Source organism: Anas acuta, chromosome 2 (assembly GCF_963932015.1).
Source record: "Anas acuta chromosome 2, bAnaAcu1.1, whole genome shotgun sequence".
NCBI lineage: Eukaryota > Metazoa > Chordata > Aves > Anseriformes > Anatidae > Anas > Anas acuta.
The window spans coordinates 32,324,262-32,344,024 of record NC_088980.1 but is presented as its reverse complement, the minus strand read 5'-3'; positions in this window follow the sequence as shown (position 1 = coordinate 32,344,024).

Here is a 19,763-nt window from a genome sequence, read left to right as displayed (position 1 = left end):
ATGAAACGACATACTTCAGAGTTGAGTGTACCCATTTCCTGTTTTTCAAGTGTTTTATATTACCCACCTTCAACTGTCTTTGACTAGAGCGATATATTTGCCTGAAGAGGCAAGCAAAGACATTCCAAAATATATCCTGAATAGCGCTTAGCACAAAGTCATTATTTCCTACTGTGAAATCCTGTATTTCTATGTGAATTCTAACTTTGATTAACACTGTTTTGACATGCTTATTCTTGGAAGACATTTATACTCTATTGGAAGTCAATCTTTTACCCTAAAGTGAAACTAGCTTGAGAATTCTTTTGTCATTTCTTAAGGGATGATATTAAGTAAGATGAATATACTTTTTCTTTGTCACTCAAGAAATGGGAAAAAGCAGGTATGGATAACACGTACACAACAGTTTTTGATTTCTCATAAATATTTTTGACAGATTCCTTTACACATTCCTGAAAGAAATACTTTCATATTTAAATTCAAACTGTAATTTAGCATGTCAATTTTTAGCTAACCATTTAGTTCATGCAAAATAGATATCCTGAAGCAATCATCTTTTAGATTAGATTACTTTTATATTTTTCTTCATCTTAGACACTCCAAACACCTAATGTCTAATTCCCATAAATAATTTCATTCTTCTTCATATATTCTTAAGTTAAATTTACCTTATATTTTGGAGCAAGACTTTTTAATGCTGCTCAGTTTCTCTACCCTGAATATTGCCCTCCAGAATTACATTTCCAAGGATCTGGTTTGCTTTCCTTCATTTCTATTTCATAGATAAACTTACTTCAGAAATTTTTGTTCTTTGGACTTATGATTTTACACATCATCTCTCAGACACATTAAAGAAAGCTTTCATTATTGTATAAATACAATATACTTTGTATATATAAACTATATATATATAACATATATATATATATATAAAGACATATATATAAATATGTCTTTATATATTATACTATATATAGGAATTTATTTTATATTTATATATATAAATATATATATATATCTATATCTTTCATAAATACAATATGTATTGTATAAATACAATAAAGAATTAACTTGGTACATAATATTAAGCTTCCAAAGTGGAATTATGGTTTTCAGTTGGCAAATTACTGCAGAGAATTTTGGTATTTACTAGTTTAGTTCATTCTGATGATTGATAAAAATTTTAGAAATTCTCTGCAGAAGAACGTGTCATCTCAGATGAGGGTAGTCTGTGTGCACATTGCTCTAAGGCTGCACTCTCGTGGACCCTTAAGGTCAACCTAATACTATCAACTGAGCATAAGAGTGAGAGAATGATACTCTCACACAACTGAGAGTATCATTATGCCTGGTCATCAAAAATCTTTCAGGATTGGTGGAAAGATAAATGTTAGAAGAAACCAGTCTCCCCCAATGAAGTTTATTGCTTGAAAGACTTAATTGCTTCAAAGACTGAGTTGTCTGTTCCAAAGACAATCAAACCCATATTTCATACTTAGCCACCAAGCTAGAGAGAATAGAATGTATTCTCTTGCAGAAGTCAATTGAGGATTCACAAGATCACCTAGAAGGAATGTGACTGGTTAGTTTAACGCTTAAGGTTATTTTCTGGTAAGCAGAATCCCAGGCACAGATGCTTTCCCCCAGCATTATGTATTGTGCAATGATCACTGCATGCAAATATCAATGGTATTTCTCCTGTTACCATGCAGAAACAACTGTGCTTTTCTAGGCAATGTATGGGGAGCATAATGCTTAGCTCCATTGTCTTGGTTCCTCTAGAGAAATTGCCTTTAGTAACAAGGAACAGCCATTATCCCATAATGACAAGGCCTTTCAAGTAGGTATTACCTGTTGGTTGCCCTGCTGAAATCATTTCAGACTGAAGGTAAGTCCATAAATGCTTAGGAATGTTTGGGCACAGAGGGTGGTCTGGTATCATCACTGTGGGATACAGTACACAGCACTACACTGACTGAGTCCCATTGTCCCTCAGTAGTACAGTATACAGAGAAGGTGTAAGTCAGCCCTCCTTTTTACCAACCTCATTCATAGATGGGGTGAACTGGCTGTGGTAGGCTGCCCCCCACCAAAGGGGCACCAGCTACTCTCCTCCCATGTGTGCCCAGGGGCTTTGGGAGCACTTGTGTTTCCCAAGGTCAGGTAAACTCAGCTCCCTCTTGAGCAGGGTTGTGGCTTCACTGCTCACCATAGCCTTAACTCCTTGGCTCTGGACAGAAACTTCAATGTAGAGAGGTCAGGACTAAGCCAATCTGAACTTGAAACCAAGTATTTAAAAACTGAGGGGATGGAGAGTACAGGGGGAAGGGGGTTGAAATTACTGCTGTCATATAAATACATGAAACCCCATAAAAATATTTACAAGACACAGCTAATCTCAAGATAACATTTTTTGGCTCTTGTAAAACTGACTCATCAATATAATGGAGTGTATTTTTGGTTACTTTATTTTAACTTTCTTTTTTACAGTTAATATTTACCAAGTCTCTGGGGCCTAAAATTACCTCACCCTTTTGCTTCAGGTCTACAGCTGCAGTTTCTTTCCTCACCATAGTAACGCCTGGAATGCAGCATTATGTTTCCTTTTCTGCTAGAAAAATAAAGGAAGCTGAAGTAGCAACTACCACCAAGAGACAGATAAATTTATAAATGACTTTATAAATGACTAATTAATAACTTAAAATTATGTTACCAGGTGGAATGTAGGTAACTTTTAGGTACTTTGATACTCCAACAGGTAATAAGTAAACTACAATACCTGGTGTATCTTGTAGTGTCTTTAGCATATACGTGTGTCTGGCTTTATCAGATCATCAGCAGCTAAGATTAATTTTTCAGAGTTAGTTAGGAGAAAAAACAGTTGTACTTTCAAAGAGTCCAGTAACTCTAGCATTTCCTTTACCTGAAAGTTTGAAATAAAAACTACAAGAGATTTTAATTTAATCTATTCAGGTTGAGCACCCAAATAGCAAGATACTAAAAATCTTGAATTCTTATTGACAATCATAGAACTTTTTAATGTAAAGAATTCTTAAGTAGAACGAAAGCTGAAAGCCTCTGAGCCAAGAATCATATCTTTTGAACCACGCCAAGAAATGAGGTAGAATAAGATTAAAAACCTTGTAGGCCCAAATTTGATAGGACTTGGCTTTGAAACAGCTTCTCTGATCTATCCTATTACAGTGCCATATGACTGGAAGGAACTATAAGCACTGATTATCTTCCAATAGTTACACAATGACATCTTTTTTTACTTCTGTTACTATATATGAAAATTACTGTACCCATAATGTCATATTATCTATTTCTGGGATAGAGGTTATTTTCATTCTTTGCAGTTGAATGCAGGAGTATAACTAGCTGCTGTTTTTCCTTTGGCAACTCTGTTATAATTTAAGCCTGACAAAGTTATTACTCAGTTATGAAGACAGAACTTGGACACATAGTGAGTGCTGATATCAGAGCATAGTACTATGGAAAATGAGTTTTCTAGGAACATAAAATACTGCTCATTATTTACCAAGTCTCAGAGTTTAACAAGGGACAATGACTTATTACTGTATTAGAGGATCTCTAGCTGTTATAATAGATTATTTTTATGAGGTTTGCTTGAAGGAAAATGGAGAAAATAATATTATCTGTGACATTAGGCGGGCCATTTAAATCGGGCGCCACCACCATTTCACAGACACTTGTCGAGGCGATCGGTTCTGGGGCTCGATGGGGCCAGATGGGATCCACCCAAGGGTTCTAAGATAACTGGCGGAGGAGCTGGCCAAGCCCCTATCCATCATTTATCAGCAGTCCTGGCTATCGGGGGAGGTCCCAGCTGACTGATGGCTAGCAAACGTGACGCCCATCTACAAGAAGGGCCAGAGGGCAGACCCGGGAAACTATAGGTCTGTCAGTTTTGACCTCAGTGCCAGGGAAGCTCATGGAGCAGATTATCTTGAGTGTCATCACGCGGCACTTGCAGGGCAAGCAGGTGATCAGGCCCAGTCAGCAGGGGTTTATGAAAGGCAGATCCTGCTTGATGAACCTGATCTCCTTCTATGACAAAGTGACGCGCTGGGTGGATGAGGGAAAGGCTGTGGATGTGGTCTACCTTGACTTCAGCAAGGCTTTTGACACCATTTCCCACAGCATTCTCCTCTGGAAACTGTCTGCTTGTGGCTTGGACTGGCATACGCTTCATTGGGTTAGAAACTGGCTGAATAGCCGGCCCAAAATGTTGTAGTGAATGGAGTCAAATTCAGTTGGAGGCCGGTCACTAGTGGCATTCCCCAGGGCTTGGTGCTGGGGCTGGTCCTCTGTAATATCTTCATCAATGATCTGGATGAGGGCATTGAGTGCACCCTCAGTAAGTTTGCAGATGACACCAAGCTATGCGCATGTGTCGATCTGCTCGAGGGTAGGAAAGCTCTGCAGGAGAACCTGGATAGGCTGGACCGATGGGCTGAGGTCAACTGTACGAAGTTCAACAAGGCCAAGTGCCGGGTCCTGCACCTGGGGCGCAGTAACCCCAAGTAGAGCTACAGGCTGGGAGAGGAGTGGTTGGAAAGCTGCCAGGCGTGGAAGGACCTGGGAGTATTCGTGGATAGTCGGGTGAATATGAGCCAGCAGTGTGCTCAGGTGGCCAAGAAGGCCAACAGCATTCTGGCTCATATAAGAAGCAGTGTGGCCAGCAGGGCTAGGGAAGTAATTGTCCCACAGTACTCGCCTCTGGTGAGGCCGCACCTCGAGTACTGTGTTCAGTTTTGGGTCCCTTGCTACAAGAAGGACATTGAGGTGCTCGAAAGAGTCCAGAGAAGGGCGACGAGGCTGTTGAGGGGTCTGGAGAACAAGTCCTGTGAGGAGTGGCTGAGGGAGCTGGGTTTGTTCAGCCTGGAGAAGAGGAGGCTCAGGGGTGACCTTATCGCTCTTTATAAGCACATTAAAGGAGGCTGTAGCAAGGTGAGGGTTGGTCTATTCTCCCACTTGTCTGGTGACAGGACGAGGGGGAATGGGCTTAAGTTGCGCCAGGGGAGTTTTAGGTTAGATGTTAGGAAGAACTTCTTTACCAAAAGGGTTGTTAGGCACTGGAACAGGCTGCCCAGGGAAGTGGTGGAGTCACCATCCCTGGAGGTCTTTAAAAGACATTTAGATGTAGAGCTTAGGGATATGGTTTAGTGGAGGACTTGTTAGTGTTAGGTCAAAGGTTGGACTCGATGATCTTGAGGTCTCTTCCAACCTAGACAATTCTGTGATTATTTCACCCCAGTTAGAACTGAGACTATACTTCTGCCCTCAGCATGCAACCAACAGATTCCTGAACACTTGAAAGTGTTAGTGTCAGATTGAAGAAGCTCTACAAATGAGATCTGTATTTGGAGTGATCTGTCTTTAATCACAACAGGTCAACCTCCTCAGTATACAATGCATCAGAATAAAGACATGCAACCAAGCTTTCATGGTACCTTGCTATTCTCCTTACCTGTTAGATGCATATTGCTGTCAATGAACAAAGGACATCTGCTGCTCTTGAAATAAAAGCAGCTCCTCTGCTTTTGAACCATTGTAAATTTCCAAACCAGTATATAAACTAAAATTGAAGTCAGGCTGGGCTGCAAATCACAGGAGTCCAAGATCTGATTCAGTTTTTTTGACTCAAAGGCAGCAACATCTGTCAAAGTAGCAAGACAGACAGCTGCAGGCAGCAAGAGATTCTAGATTTAATTTACTACCTCATGTCTGTTACAGTCTTGTTTTTTTCTCTCTTTCTGGGCAGAGCCTGTCTTTGGCTTTGGCTTTGGTTTGTCTTAATCAAACCCAACTCCAAAAACACAAATTTCTCTCTATTAACAGCATAGTGATGGTAATTGTGGAGTAGTGGGGAAATGCATAATGGCTTGCTACGAAAATTCTGCACACGTTAGACAAACTCTTTTCAATAAATATGTATCCCTTCAGCCATGCAAGGGATCATGCTGTTGGTATTCTTCAACTTATCCAACATGAAAGCTAGCATGGGAGATTGGATTCACAAAGCAGTTAACTAGATCTCAACATTTCATTGACAGAAAGAATACAAAGTAGTTGCTTTAGCACACCAATCTCCTTAACGTGTTATATTTTTAGTCAGATGGCTGGGGCAGGAAGGAGAGGAAGGGAGAGTGAAGGCTCATATACTTACAGTGCTAAACCAGGACCTCACTCATAATATCAGCAGAGTAACATTGCGCTTGCAAAATAAATAAATAAATACATACATACATACATACATACATACATACATACATACATACATAATCAGAATGGGGTCAAGCGGAAGGTCTTTTTCAATTAATAATCTAAAAGTAATAAATGCCTCATTACATAAAGACAACTAAAAATGTAGAATCAATAAGGTGGAACAGCATTTACTGTCCCTACTGTTTAAGCATTTAACATTTACATACCCCTGCCAACAAATAAAAAGGTTAAGTAAGCACTGGTATCAAGTACTAAGTCAGCTAGATCAGATCACTGTTCTATAATAAACATATCACATTGAACTTAATTACCTATGATGTCTACAGTAATTACCTATGATGTCTACAGTACTGCCAGCAAAAGCATAACTCAAGTCACCCCATAGCTTGCTTGCCAAAACTATTAAAGTATTTCTTCTGTATTATACCAAATTTTGGCCTGGGGAGGGAGGGTAGAGAAATCACACTATATGAAATGATGTATCTTATTTTAACACAATCCTGAGCTGTAACATTCTTATTTTGACATACAGCATATGATCATATTTCTATTGGAACTAAAAGGAAAAAAAAAAAAAAAAATAGCTATTCCTATTTCAATTCAAGCAGAAAGCAATTCATACTTTGTGGACATGTCTATAAATAGATATCAACTGACTGAAGCTTTGCCACATTTTATTATTCACCAGCTAATCTAGATCTTCAAGATTCCATACAATCATTCATCCCCATCACTCTTCTCTGTGGTGCTTTCTTACAATTAGTTTGGATAAAAAACAAGGCAGATAATCAAAAATTAATAATAATAATAATAATTCAGAGGAAATGGAAGAGCAAACACTGGAGTAATATGGAGCTGGGTAAAGCCACCAAGTTGCTAGAGACTTGCACTGGACCATAGATTCTTCTCATCACAAGACACAAAGGATTTCCTGTTTCTTAACTCCTCTCTTGCTGTTTGAAAAACTCGCTGCTAAGTACTTAGTTAATCTCCTAGATTACATTCTCAGTCCTAAAATGTGTTCTTACAAGTTTCTTGTCTTGCTGACTAGTTATTGAATAGACAGCTTCTTCTTTCACAAACCCCTCCTTTTACTGAGTCGTTTAGTTCATGAAAACTCACTACTGGAATAGGTCTGTGAAGCAAAACAGCTAACCCTGTTTCTCTGTATGGTCCACTTTACATTGGACTCTTATCTTTGTCCCTTGTGTCTCAGAATTATGATAGAGGCTTTGATTACATGACCATTTAGCACTAAGCAATGGCCAAATATTTATCTTACGGATTTGAGCTAACTAGGCCAGAAGCACAGACATGTTTCCTACACTGATTTCAGTAAGTTATCAGATTGCACAGGTAAATAGACATCCAGAAATTTCCCTATCAGAAAGTCCTATCTTAATTCATTTTCACAAGGGATCAAAGATAAGAATGGTATGGCAAGAAAGTTGTGGAACTCTGGTGAGAGGAGATCAAGGAAGGTGCCTGATGTTGAAAAAGTCTTATCTCTGAATTTCCTCACCTCTTCTGGCTTACAGTATTTCATATATATTCATATAAACGAACATATATATGATTATATGAAATATTTCTAGCATTTGGGGCTCATCTTCCTTTTTAAAGAAGCAAAACAAGGAAGAACAAGCAGAAAGGTAGTAACTTTCTATGGATCCATCTCTAGTGGAACTACACACTTTCTGTTTAACCTGAAGCCTGTTTTTTCTTTTCTCCTCTTCCAGAATTATTCAATATAAATATAAATATCAGCATACTCAAGATAAATAAATATATGTAATTTCTAGTGTACCCTAGCTATAACTGAATTCAATGAGCATGGTACTGAACTTACCTAACCTGATACTAAATCCTTTGAAGGTGCAAGCTTTATGCCTTTGTCTAGCTATCATTTAAATATATATAAATATTTATTAAGCATAACAAGGCAAATTATAATAGTCTGTAGACAGCACAGAGTAATGCTGTTTGGTCCTTTCCCTGAGACTGGCTGGCAGGTCTCCTGCCTGAGATCAGGGAGGAGAAACAAAGATAGACTCTGTATCTTCACCTCTGCCATCTCTCCGTTGGTACAGTTTTGGGTAAGCTGCCTTCCAAAAACTAACAATAAATAAACATCAAATCCAGGTTTATCCTTAATAGCCAGACAACAGGAGAATCTTCTCATTCCTTCAGAAAGATAAAAAAGTGCTGAATACTCCTTGAGATAACAATGCAAGTAGAAAACAATAAGGCTCATTTACCACAGCAAAGTATGTCTCAGCAAAGAGAATAGTAGAAAAGGATTAAAGTCTTTTTTGATATAAAGGAATTCAAACGTAACTAATTACATTATATCAATGGAAAATATGGTCCTTTTGAAGGCAACTGAGCAGAATCTGATATGGAGAAAAGTACTATGCTTATGTACAGTACAATATCCAAGTAAAAGCTATTACAAATAAAGCAGCAAATTCCAGCTGATGCAACAAGCAGGAAACACTGGGTAGCAGAAAGCAATTGAAAGACCTTTCTTCAGACATTCATTCATACCGAAAGTCCTGAGGAAAGTTCAGAACAAGAGATCTCCATGTGAGTTGACAGGAAGGGGGAAAATGTACCTCTGCCTGGAAGTCATGTTGTCAGAGAGTGCAAAGAAGTACTATAAAAAGTAAAAAAAGGAAGAAAGGTAAAAAAGGGAAAGAAAGTTTATCTGAGTGAGAAATGACATAAGGTACACTGTGCATACACTGGAGTTTAATCAATAGTATTAATCAATCCACTTGAGTGAAATATGAATTTGAGTGAGCTCTCCTGTGAGACATTATGAAGGGCAAGCCCCAACATAAACATACAAAAGAGCTAAGAGGAGAAAGACAACTTAAGTATAGTGAAAGGAACTGTTTAATCAGTTGGTTGCAGGCCAAAAACTCCTATCATGAAAGGTCAATCTGCAGTCTGCAGATATTAATTCTGGAAGAGATTGGAATCCCACTATTTAATGCGCACAAACATTGCACGTATTCCTTCACCTATCAGAGCAAATGTGATCTTCGTGTATGCTTTTTGTCATCGCTGAAGTGCAAGTACATGACAGCTTACAGGCAGACATGGCAATCAGACAGCACACAGCTGTCACAGAGATGTTGAAAGAATGATGCTCTACTTTACATAGAGCAGAGAGTATCTGATTTCCATATTGTGCACTTCAACCCTGTGCATTTCAGTCAAAAGGAGATGATCTATTACATATGTCACTGGACGTTTATTTATTTTATGTCCTTTACTGTGTTAATCACCAAGGGGCACATTGAGTGCTAATACCTTCTGCCAATGTATTCAGCATACAAATTCTTTAAGACTAAGAAGGCATAACCTGGATTTTCTGGTTAAATCTGCTAACCACTGAGTTTGTCTCTTGAGTCTCAAAATGTGTACTAGTTTTCTTAAAGACCCTAGCCTGGGAGTACGTAAGAAAGTGAAAATTTCACTGGGCTCATTTGTAATTCTAGGGAAAAAAAAAAAAAAAAGAAAAAAAAAGGTATATATATACATATATATATATAGAGAGAGAGATGTTTAATTATTAGATACAAATACGCTGTAAAGAGTCCAGTATACAGAGACAAATGAAAAGAAAAACAAAATGCACAAAATGCATTATGCTTTTTGTCTCAAAATTCTGAAGGGCTAATTTGGAAACTAGTAGCAAGCTTGTCGTCTCAAGTTTGTTATCTCAATGATAAGGCAAAACAGAATTTTAAAATGATGGATTTTAGAGAAAACCTATAATTTTATTTGGGAAAAATATGTTTCAAACTACTCTACTTCTACTTAATTTTTAGGGAACAAAACTGCTTGCCCCTTGGATGGAAAGGTGCCCCTTTTCATCTAATGTAAATGTAACGTAAATGTAAATAATAATATAATTATTTATCCCTTAGGATAGCTCAGTTTGGGGGGCTTTACCACATATTTATGAGGAATCAGAAAATATACTTAAGCTGTGAAATGACCAAAGTAACAATTTCATAATTTCCCTGTCTTTTCCCTCAGATTCCTAACCAGTAAATTCACACTTAGAAATTTCTGAAGAATCCAGTGAAAACTTTCAGTGTTGACATGAAAGTAATAATGATAATCCATTAACAGTGCTGATCAGAGGAGGTTAGTTTGACATTTTTTTCTATTATGTGTTATAACCAAGCAATAGCTGAATATTTGGGACATTGTTCCTGTATCTCTAATTTTCCAAAAGCGTTTGCATGAATGACTAAAAAAAAGGAAACAAACAACAATAAAAAAAAAAACACTGCCCTTAGGTAGATAATTTATTCTTTCCTTTGTGAAAGTGTACTGCTCTAAATGTTTCAATCATTAATTCAGAGAGCAGCAAATCCATCCAGCTTGTCATATATGTAGTATATTGTCTATAAAGTTGTATCATTATTAACCAGTCCATTATCACCCCAAGTATTTGCTCTGGTATGTAGTCATTGATACATTTTTTCTTTCTGATGAAAAAAAGGATTAAAAGAAAAAAAAAAAAAAAAAAGAAAGAAAGAAAGTCTGAGATGCAGTGTTGCAAAGAAAAGCTTTGAAGTGGGAATTGACCATAGATATACAACTGGCATCTACCTGGGCCTGCAGGACATACCTAATAGCAATGGCAAAATCAGAAATTGGGTCATCAGTTCTCGAGTTTTACTTCTGATGTGTTAATACTTTTACTAACTATTTCAGTGCTTTTCATTTTAATAAAAGGAACAAAAGGTTCAGTAAGCATCAACCTGATAGAAGCATAAGATTATGAGGTGGGAAGAAAATGCAGAGGGCAGAACAAATAATAAAATAGATTTTTTTATTTTCAAATTAAAGCAAAATTTAAGGCATCGGTATTTTGCATCAGACGGTGAAATTCCCATCTGTCATTCAGATAACACTGCTGTTTAGAAGAAGTTGGCACTTTCAGCATTCCCATGGATTTCTGGTCAAATCACACTGCTCATGAATATAAGATCCACACTAATTTTTCAATCAACTCTAATTAGAATACTTTTAATTTACAAGGATACTTTGAAGATTCAGAACCAAATTAACTTCAGACAAAGTAGGCTCCATTCCCTGAAGACACTGGAAATGTGCCTGGTTCTAATAAAGGTGAATATGATTCACTACATTTAAACCTTTATAAATGACAGTCTACTGATTCTGTTATTTAGCCATCACTCAGCAGACACTAGCATTCAAACATGCTAAAAGACAAGCAGAGCTTCATCAATAATGCCAGCAAGTGAGTTAAAAGTTCCACTGTTTGTTCATGCTGAAGGAAAGCCTCAAAGAATTCAGTACAAATTATAGCTGAAGATTCCCATGGCTCACTCTCTCCTAGTGCCTAGCAACAAAAATATGGTGCTCCACATAGTTGCAGGGCTACTGTGCCAACATAGATAAAGGTTAAGGGGTAGGAGGGTTAAAGGAAGGATGTCAGTCATATTTTGGACAAAAAAAATGACAGCAGTGGCTCACCAGAAAGTGTTATAGCTGACAGTCTCCATCATTATCTTATTTCTTAGTATCACAGTCTGTAATTACAGTGCAGCTGATGTGCTGAGAAATATCTTTTCCACTATTTACAGAGATGAGGGATGTACTTACTCAAAACCTAGTCAGATTTCCAAATGATTCAACTCTCATGCTAATGATAGCATGATATTTTTCATAAAGACTGATAGGCTTCTAAACCAATACTGTTTCTAATTTGACTACATATTACTATTTCAATGTTTATATGTATCAGCTTGAATAAATGAGTAAATAAATAAAAGCATGTAGGTGTCACTTGATAAGAAATAATGTACTTATCTTGTGAAATCCTGAAACTGCTGAGGTACAACCAGAATTTTATTTTGTGTGGTATGCTATTAGAAATTATTTGCTTGACTCAGAACTATAAACAGATACATATTTTATGTTACAGATATCTAGAAGCTTACTTAAGCTAAGACCACAGTCTCAGTAGTGGTCTTTATTCATTTACAGAAGTCACTTTTGCTAGCAAACTGTTTTTATTTATATGGGTATAATGTCATACCTGAAGCAGCAGAAAAAGCTAGCACAGAACACCTCAAAAACCACTACATTACAAGAGATGAGATTTATAGTTCCAGGGTGAGCTCACATAAACACAATTACCATATGAACTGTCTGACATGCAGATAGCACTGCCTAGGGGTATTATCAAGGGTCTCCTTACCTTTTTTTATCATGTCCCATACTGTATCATGTCTCACAAATAATGAGACCGCAGCAATCCCTGCAGAGCCATTGAGACAAGAAAATAATAGAAGCGGAAAGCATTGGGAAATCCTTTTTGTTAGCTAAAAGTTTTGCAATTTGGCACAGACTTTACAAGCAATGATATAATGAATTTTGTACTTACATGATACATGATCTGAAAGGAAGTCCAAAAGTTAAGAGCATACATCTTTGGGGGGTCAGGCTGTGGTGGTTTTACAGACCCAACACGCAGGTTTAAATTCCCAGGATTTTCAAGACATGAAGAGTGAATAGCCTGACTACTGAAATACAAAACTTAACATTATCATCATGCATATCCATCAATTCTGTTTGTGAACCTATTTGGAATCACAACAGTTAGAAGAAGAGCCATGGTGAGCATCTGACATGTACTAGAGCAGTCAAGGCATCTTCAAAAGGACCATATTTTCTAGAGTTCATACCAACTAAGATGAACTAGAATTGACTCTTTTAAAATACAATTCAGTCATTAAGTGACTAATTTAACAAAATATGTGGAATCTGATTATGCCCTTAAGAAGCACTGATTTTATTATTCCAAGTTTTGAACCATGAAGACTCAATATATCAGACCAGCTATTCAATGGATTGAAGTTGGCACATGCAAATTTGTACCAGCTGAGTGGTTGTTCCAGTACATGTAGCTTTAGATCTGTGAGTTGCTATTCATCTCTCAAACGATATTTAATGCTCCCTGAAGTCACTAGGAACTGAAGACACACATTCAGTGCAGGACCTCACTTCCACTCAGTAACTCACCAGGGCATTCTGTACTTAACAGTACTATTTGAACGTCTGCATAAGCAATTTATTCCATATAGTCAGTTAATTATCAGGGTGGAAGTCACTTTATATTGCAAACGGTCACTGTGTATATGAGTTAAGCCCTAATTAAAGAAATCCCACACATTTCAACTGTCCGCATTTGTCTTCTCAGTAAATGGCCAAAGTCCACATTTGGACCTATGTGGACTTTGTACATGTGGACTTTTTGTTTATTGGTCTAAGTAGCTGCATATGAAAAAGAAACAAATCTGGGGAAGTTCTGACATAGAATAGTCTTACCCTCTCATGTGTTTTTTTTTTACCGGCTACTCTACTAAAGTCATAACATGTTGCATATCTGCCCAGTCTGTCTCTCATCTTGATTGAGTCAGTCGTCTCTCATCTTGCCTTTGAGTATGAACATAAGAGATCACGTCTTGCCTCAGGAACCACTTTTCGTGCTTTTTCTATCTCCTCTTCTACAGATATCATGAAAGGTGCAAAAAAAAAACCATACCAGAAGCTCACATGTAAAATCTTTTCTCACTACCTTTTGACAAAAACCTCTTGAGGACACCTTACATGGATTACATATACTTGTGTAATTGGTGAACAATTATAAGTTTTTTATTTAAGATGACTGCATTTTGTGCATAGTCTTTTATGAACAACAACTTTCCTTCTCTAGCTTGCTGAGAGGGATCCCACAGAAATTGACATGAGGGATTTAAATTAACTCCAAATCAAAATTTTGCAAAATCTTCTGACTGATCAGACAATATTTAACATGGTGTTGGAAAAAATAAATATGTAAATAAATAGATAGATAAATAAATAAATAAATATTACATTTTGCTGAGAAAATTGAAATGTTTGGGGGAAAACAAGGATTTTGAGAGTTTCCAACCAGAATGCTATTTAATTTTTTGTTTTAATTAAAACATCTTTTTTTCAAATTTTCAAAATATATCTTTTCTCCAGGTTGCATTTAGGCAAGACAATTCAGTAAAGTACACTGAAATCAAAGAAGATATGTTCAATGTGATATATTTTTTGGTCCCTGAAAATCTCCCATCTTTACTTGAAATCTGAATTTACACTAAAATCAGAAAGTAAACCTCGTGTTTTTGTAGACTGAAACTGAACCCAGAGCTGTCCATAAATCATATCAAGCACTGATCTAGGAATTCAACTCCAAATCCTAATTGAATCCAAACTTCTTTAAATAAAACAGCTTGATTGGATTAATCTTTAACATTAAGGAAGTCATTGTTTCTCTGTTTACTCAGTGAAACAGTAATATGGTGATACCACACTCCTGGAAGACTCACCACCTATGCAACTAACAAGAAGGGATACAACAGATGAGAACATCTGCTGTTTCTGAGTTCTTAGTGTTGGTGAGAAAGAACTGGAGCTCCTAATATATAAAATCATAAATACTATAATTATGAACATACTTAACTCTATCCATTTTGAAGGCAAATAACATCCAACTGAAGCTTTAAAATTCCACATGATTCAAATACAATATTTTGTTAGTTACATCAATATTATTAGCAAAGTCAGCTGCTTGCTGGTCAGGGTGATAAGGAATGTCTCTGCATTTTTTTTTGACAATAAATTAGAATCTAAATAAAGAGAAGTCTTGCAGAATGCATTCCTGAGTAAATAAAATAAATGGACACAGACGGTGGAGTTGCTTCAACAAAAGCATACAGAAATCACCTTCTATATGCCCAAGAGGAGTGAATGAAATCACTTGCATTGTAAGGAAAAGCACCTTCAGGACTAGGACTACTATGGAAATACACCAATGAACAGAAGCAGATATCACAGAAATGATAGAGATGCCAAGTATGCCTGAACAACATAGACTGCTTTACATAGGTCACACTGGGAACATATAGGAGCAGGTGTCAGCTCTAGGGAACCCTAAAGAAAGGTAGGATGCCTGCAAGGTGTGTGTCTGTGGGGGTGTGTGAGTTGCAAGTGCCTAAGTTCTATGGCTCTTCTGGGGTCGCTACTGGGTGGTAGAACCACTTGGCTGCTAGTCCTAAAATAATACTTCTCTTATTCACTGGAAATATGACATGATTTTTAATGTAACATTTATATTTCAGCAATGCCTGAAGGCAGAACTTAAGCCTGACTGCAGAAGGGCACTGAACAAAACATGTAAAAAGTGGCCTTGTCTCAGGAAGCAAAAAGTGTATTAAAGTTTCCTGTTCTCCTTGGATAATATTCTGAGGAATGACAAATAGCAATATGATCAAAGTGTTGTTTATTTAAAAGTTCCCTCTGAATCCAGTCAAACTATTTACAAAATTCCAGTCCACCACAATTATAACCTATTTTTCAAAGAATCATCACAGAACCACAACCCTTTCAGCATATACGTAACCCATCCAAACATATGCAAACAGAGATGTGTACTAGAGTGGAATAAATCCCCCTGTAAAGCTCCCTGTATTATCACTGGAACAAGAATTTATTCAAATGCTATGATATTGTAACCCTACCTCTAAAATTTTCTTAACTAAATTAGATATCAGAGTCTCTAGCTTGTTTCTAACAGCTATGTGGTAGCATATGAAAGCAAAACACCAGCCCCTACTTTAGTCAAAATTCAACTTCAGAAGTCTGCTAAAATTAAGCTTTTGTTCCTAGGCTGCTTCTTTGGCTGCTCCTTCTATCCAGCCCTGAACATTTCTAGAGCCCTGGTTGTCTTCCTTAAGTTTAATTCAATCCTCACGGAGACTCAGAGGAGCCAGTGACTCCTTCCTCCCCTCCATTCTCTAGCAACTGTTCTAACACATACAAGAGCTGAACTACACCAAATGCAAGCTGTTGACAAAACTTCTTTTATACCTAAATATAAGTTAACTACTCCATGGAATGCATAGATGCCATCGTGATGGGCACTTTGCAAATATGTTAAGCCAGAGTAATTTGCAGTATAAAAATGTTAACTATATTTGTCTCAGCTGGATTAACTGTACTGAGAAAGATATATCTGTCGCCCTCTTGCATGTCTTCTCTCTTTCCTGAGTGGGTAGGCATAAAGCTTCGTCAATGTTGTATGTGACTGTAAAATATTGAGTAGAAATAAAATCTAATGTGCACGGTGTCCTTCATGCTTGTAGCAGCCTTATGTCAGCATGGTGCATGTTCCCCCTTGTCCCCTCACATCCTAGAAGAGGACAAAAATGATTTTTTGTGAAGTGTTTATATTAAATAAAGTTCTGTGGTTATCATCAAAGAATGATATAATTGAGCTCCATTGGTTATACACAGCCTTGGATTTTACAATTTTGCAGTGAAATATCTGAAAGATAAAAATCTTGGTCAAAAGTCAAGTTCTTGTTCCTGTTTACAGAATTTCTTTTATTTTTTTGCCTAGAGGTTTATCTTGAACAATAATTCTGCATTCAAGGTCTGATGTGTCTGTTCTATATGTAATCTCGTTATCTTCCTAACAGAGAGAGTAGGAATGTAAATATGAGTGATCTATGTTTTTTGACTTTAAAATAATGGATTTTGTTGCTTATGTTTCTGAACTGTCTTGAATCTAACCCAGCATGTTGTGAACTTTACAATAGAAGTCAATCTGTTGAAAACCTTGTACAGTAGTATGAGATCCAACTCCCAGAAACTCAGTTCATCTAGTCAGTAGTCTGCTTTTGAAAGGAAGGTGGCATGCCTTTAAAGGCTAAGCATGTAGAAGTTTAATTCCTTAGTCTATGGGAACAAGTTCTATATGGAGCTTTATCGTCATATAACTGTTCCCTCTAGTAGGATCCTCCTCAGCATTGAGTAAGCCAGACATACATTTCTACCTGCCTGGTAGAAATTTACTTGAAGATTACTTGAAGATTACTTGAAGGTAACCTGTCTTTACTAGGTGGATAGTAGATGAAACTATATTTACTTATATATATGTTTGCATACCAGGAAAAAAAAAAAAAAAGTCTCCAAAGTACCAGTGTCATGGTGTCATGGTTGCAGAGTCATGGATGCAGTCTCCAGCATCCAAATGACCAGCTTCTGTGGTGTCCTCCTGCTGTAAATCATGAAAATAATGGAAAATATTTCTGAATTACATCATTTAGCTAATACTAGAATCCTGGCCTACTGATTTCCATGAACTATAGCAACTGAAATTATTCCCCTTGTGAAGAAGTCATTTCATTCTTGATTCATCTTTTTCTCAGAATATTATTGTTCAAATCAAGTAAATGTCCCAATGTACTGGGTTGATTACAAGGAAAGAAGAAGTGTTTCATCCCAAGCTCTTGTGCAAATATTTCTTCAGTTAACACATCTCTCAATTCCCTGTAGGATTAGATCATTGTACCTCTAATATTTCACAAGAATTTGCTGCTGGTTTGATAAATTGAAAAGATGGCATCCTCCCTACTACAAAGTCTTTTGCCCAACAAAAGAAAAAAAAAAACTGCAATAAATTAATAAATATAAAGTACAGCTTCCTTAGACAGATTCCAAGAATTTTATATGCTGTTGTAATTTAATCCTTAGAAAACCATAGGATATTAAATGAACTAAACTGTCTTAGCCAGAAATCTCTGATTTGGGCTGCTCTTTGATGTTTATATCTGAAAGTCTTTGATGTCTTAAAATTGTTTCAGAAATTAGAAAAAAAGTCCTGACTTTGTAAGTCATTTTGTGATTACATAAATAACAATATGATGATGAATGGCACAGAATTTACAAAAAAGAATCATTTCTCTGAATATTAAGTTAATCAAAAAGCCAAGACTGTCTACTATGAGCTGCTAGTGCCTTAAAGATCCTTTGGCATTCCAGATGCACAATGAAACAAAAATAGTGTAGCCTTATTATGAGCACCTTTCCACATCTGCAATCCCGTTATACAATAAAGTCTTGTTCTTTTGTAGCAAGATTGCACCGGTTCTTTTTTTCTTCCTTTTTTACTATTAATTTGAAACATGTGGGCAGAGTGTAATCCAGTAAGCCATAGGCATTTCATATCAGAGCTTTCATACAATCACATGTAACGTTAACCATCTGGTTGGAAGGATAGATAGAACTTGTTTTATATCAATAGACTGTGAATGATAGCAAGGAGCAGAAATAGTAGAGTTTAAATGAATATTATATATATATTCACATGTACTAACATAATACTAGTAGTATTCACTTGAACATGGGCCCATTCATAGAGTAAACTATTTTTGTTGCTAAATAAAATAGTGATCACCATGACATAAGGTTTGTTGTATTTGCAACACTTTGAAAATATAACATTGTCTGTAACTGGATGCAAATGATACATATGAAACATAAAAGAGAATAACTGGTATGTGTATACATGTACAAAAAGAAAGATTGCTGTCAACACCATATTCTTCTCATTGGTAAATAAATGCCATTTTGAAATTCCACAAAACTACTGAGTAGGTTGACAATTAAAAGATAATAATTTAAAAACCAGATGTCTGTTTTTATTTTGAGCAAAGAAAAAGCATTATCTCTGAAAACACATTCATTTATTGTTTATTTTCAAAGTGAACTTCAAAATTAAATTACAGAGTTTGGAAGGAAAAAAATTAAATTGACATCTGAAAGAAATAGAATCTATTTATAATTTTACCTTTTTGATGTTAAAAGATATTCTAGAGTAAAGCCTTCAGGATATAAATTCTTCTCAGACTTACAGGAAAGGAATGCAATTTTTTAAGATGGATAATCCTGTATCATGGTTTTATAAAAACCTGATAAAAAATCAAGAGTTCATGCATCTAAAAGATTAAAATCAACAACCAATGCAAACACTTAAAATTATTTACAGCCCTGTGAAAACCAAACTGCATACATGTGAAATATTCTCTCTGTTGTAAAAACTGAAAATCATTCTGGAATTTTGTATATAACGAAGCAGAGAGGAAAATATATGACTCTCGTTATCTTTGCCTGTACAGTACAAATTAGTTAGTTTCCACTATATTTTCAGGTAACATATCATCTAATCATTAAGAATATTCTGTGTTGATGTTTTTCTTTATTGTAGCATTCCAGATGTTCTCTGTTCTCTACAAGTTACTGAATGAGAACAAAATCTAAGGTGAGGACCAGATCACAGAAAATATATTCTGGCTAGTTGAATAGTTTAGAAAAGAAGTCATTAAAAGAAGTACTATCCTTCAGATCACTTTTTTAGATTGTTAGTAGTCTGATTGATTGATTGCTTTTTCTTTCTTTGTTAGTTGTTTGATTGCTAGTTTTTTTGTTTTTTTTGTTTGTTTGTGTTTTTTTTTTTCTTTTTTAGGAGGAAACATTCTATACAGTCCCCTGCCCTTTACATTCATTAGTTTATTTTAAAGAAGAATGGAAGTCATGAGCCAGAAAATAATTTCAGCACTTGGTAACTCACATTCTTAGAACACTGG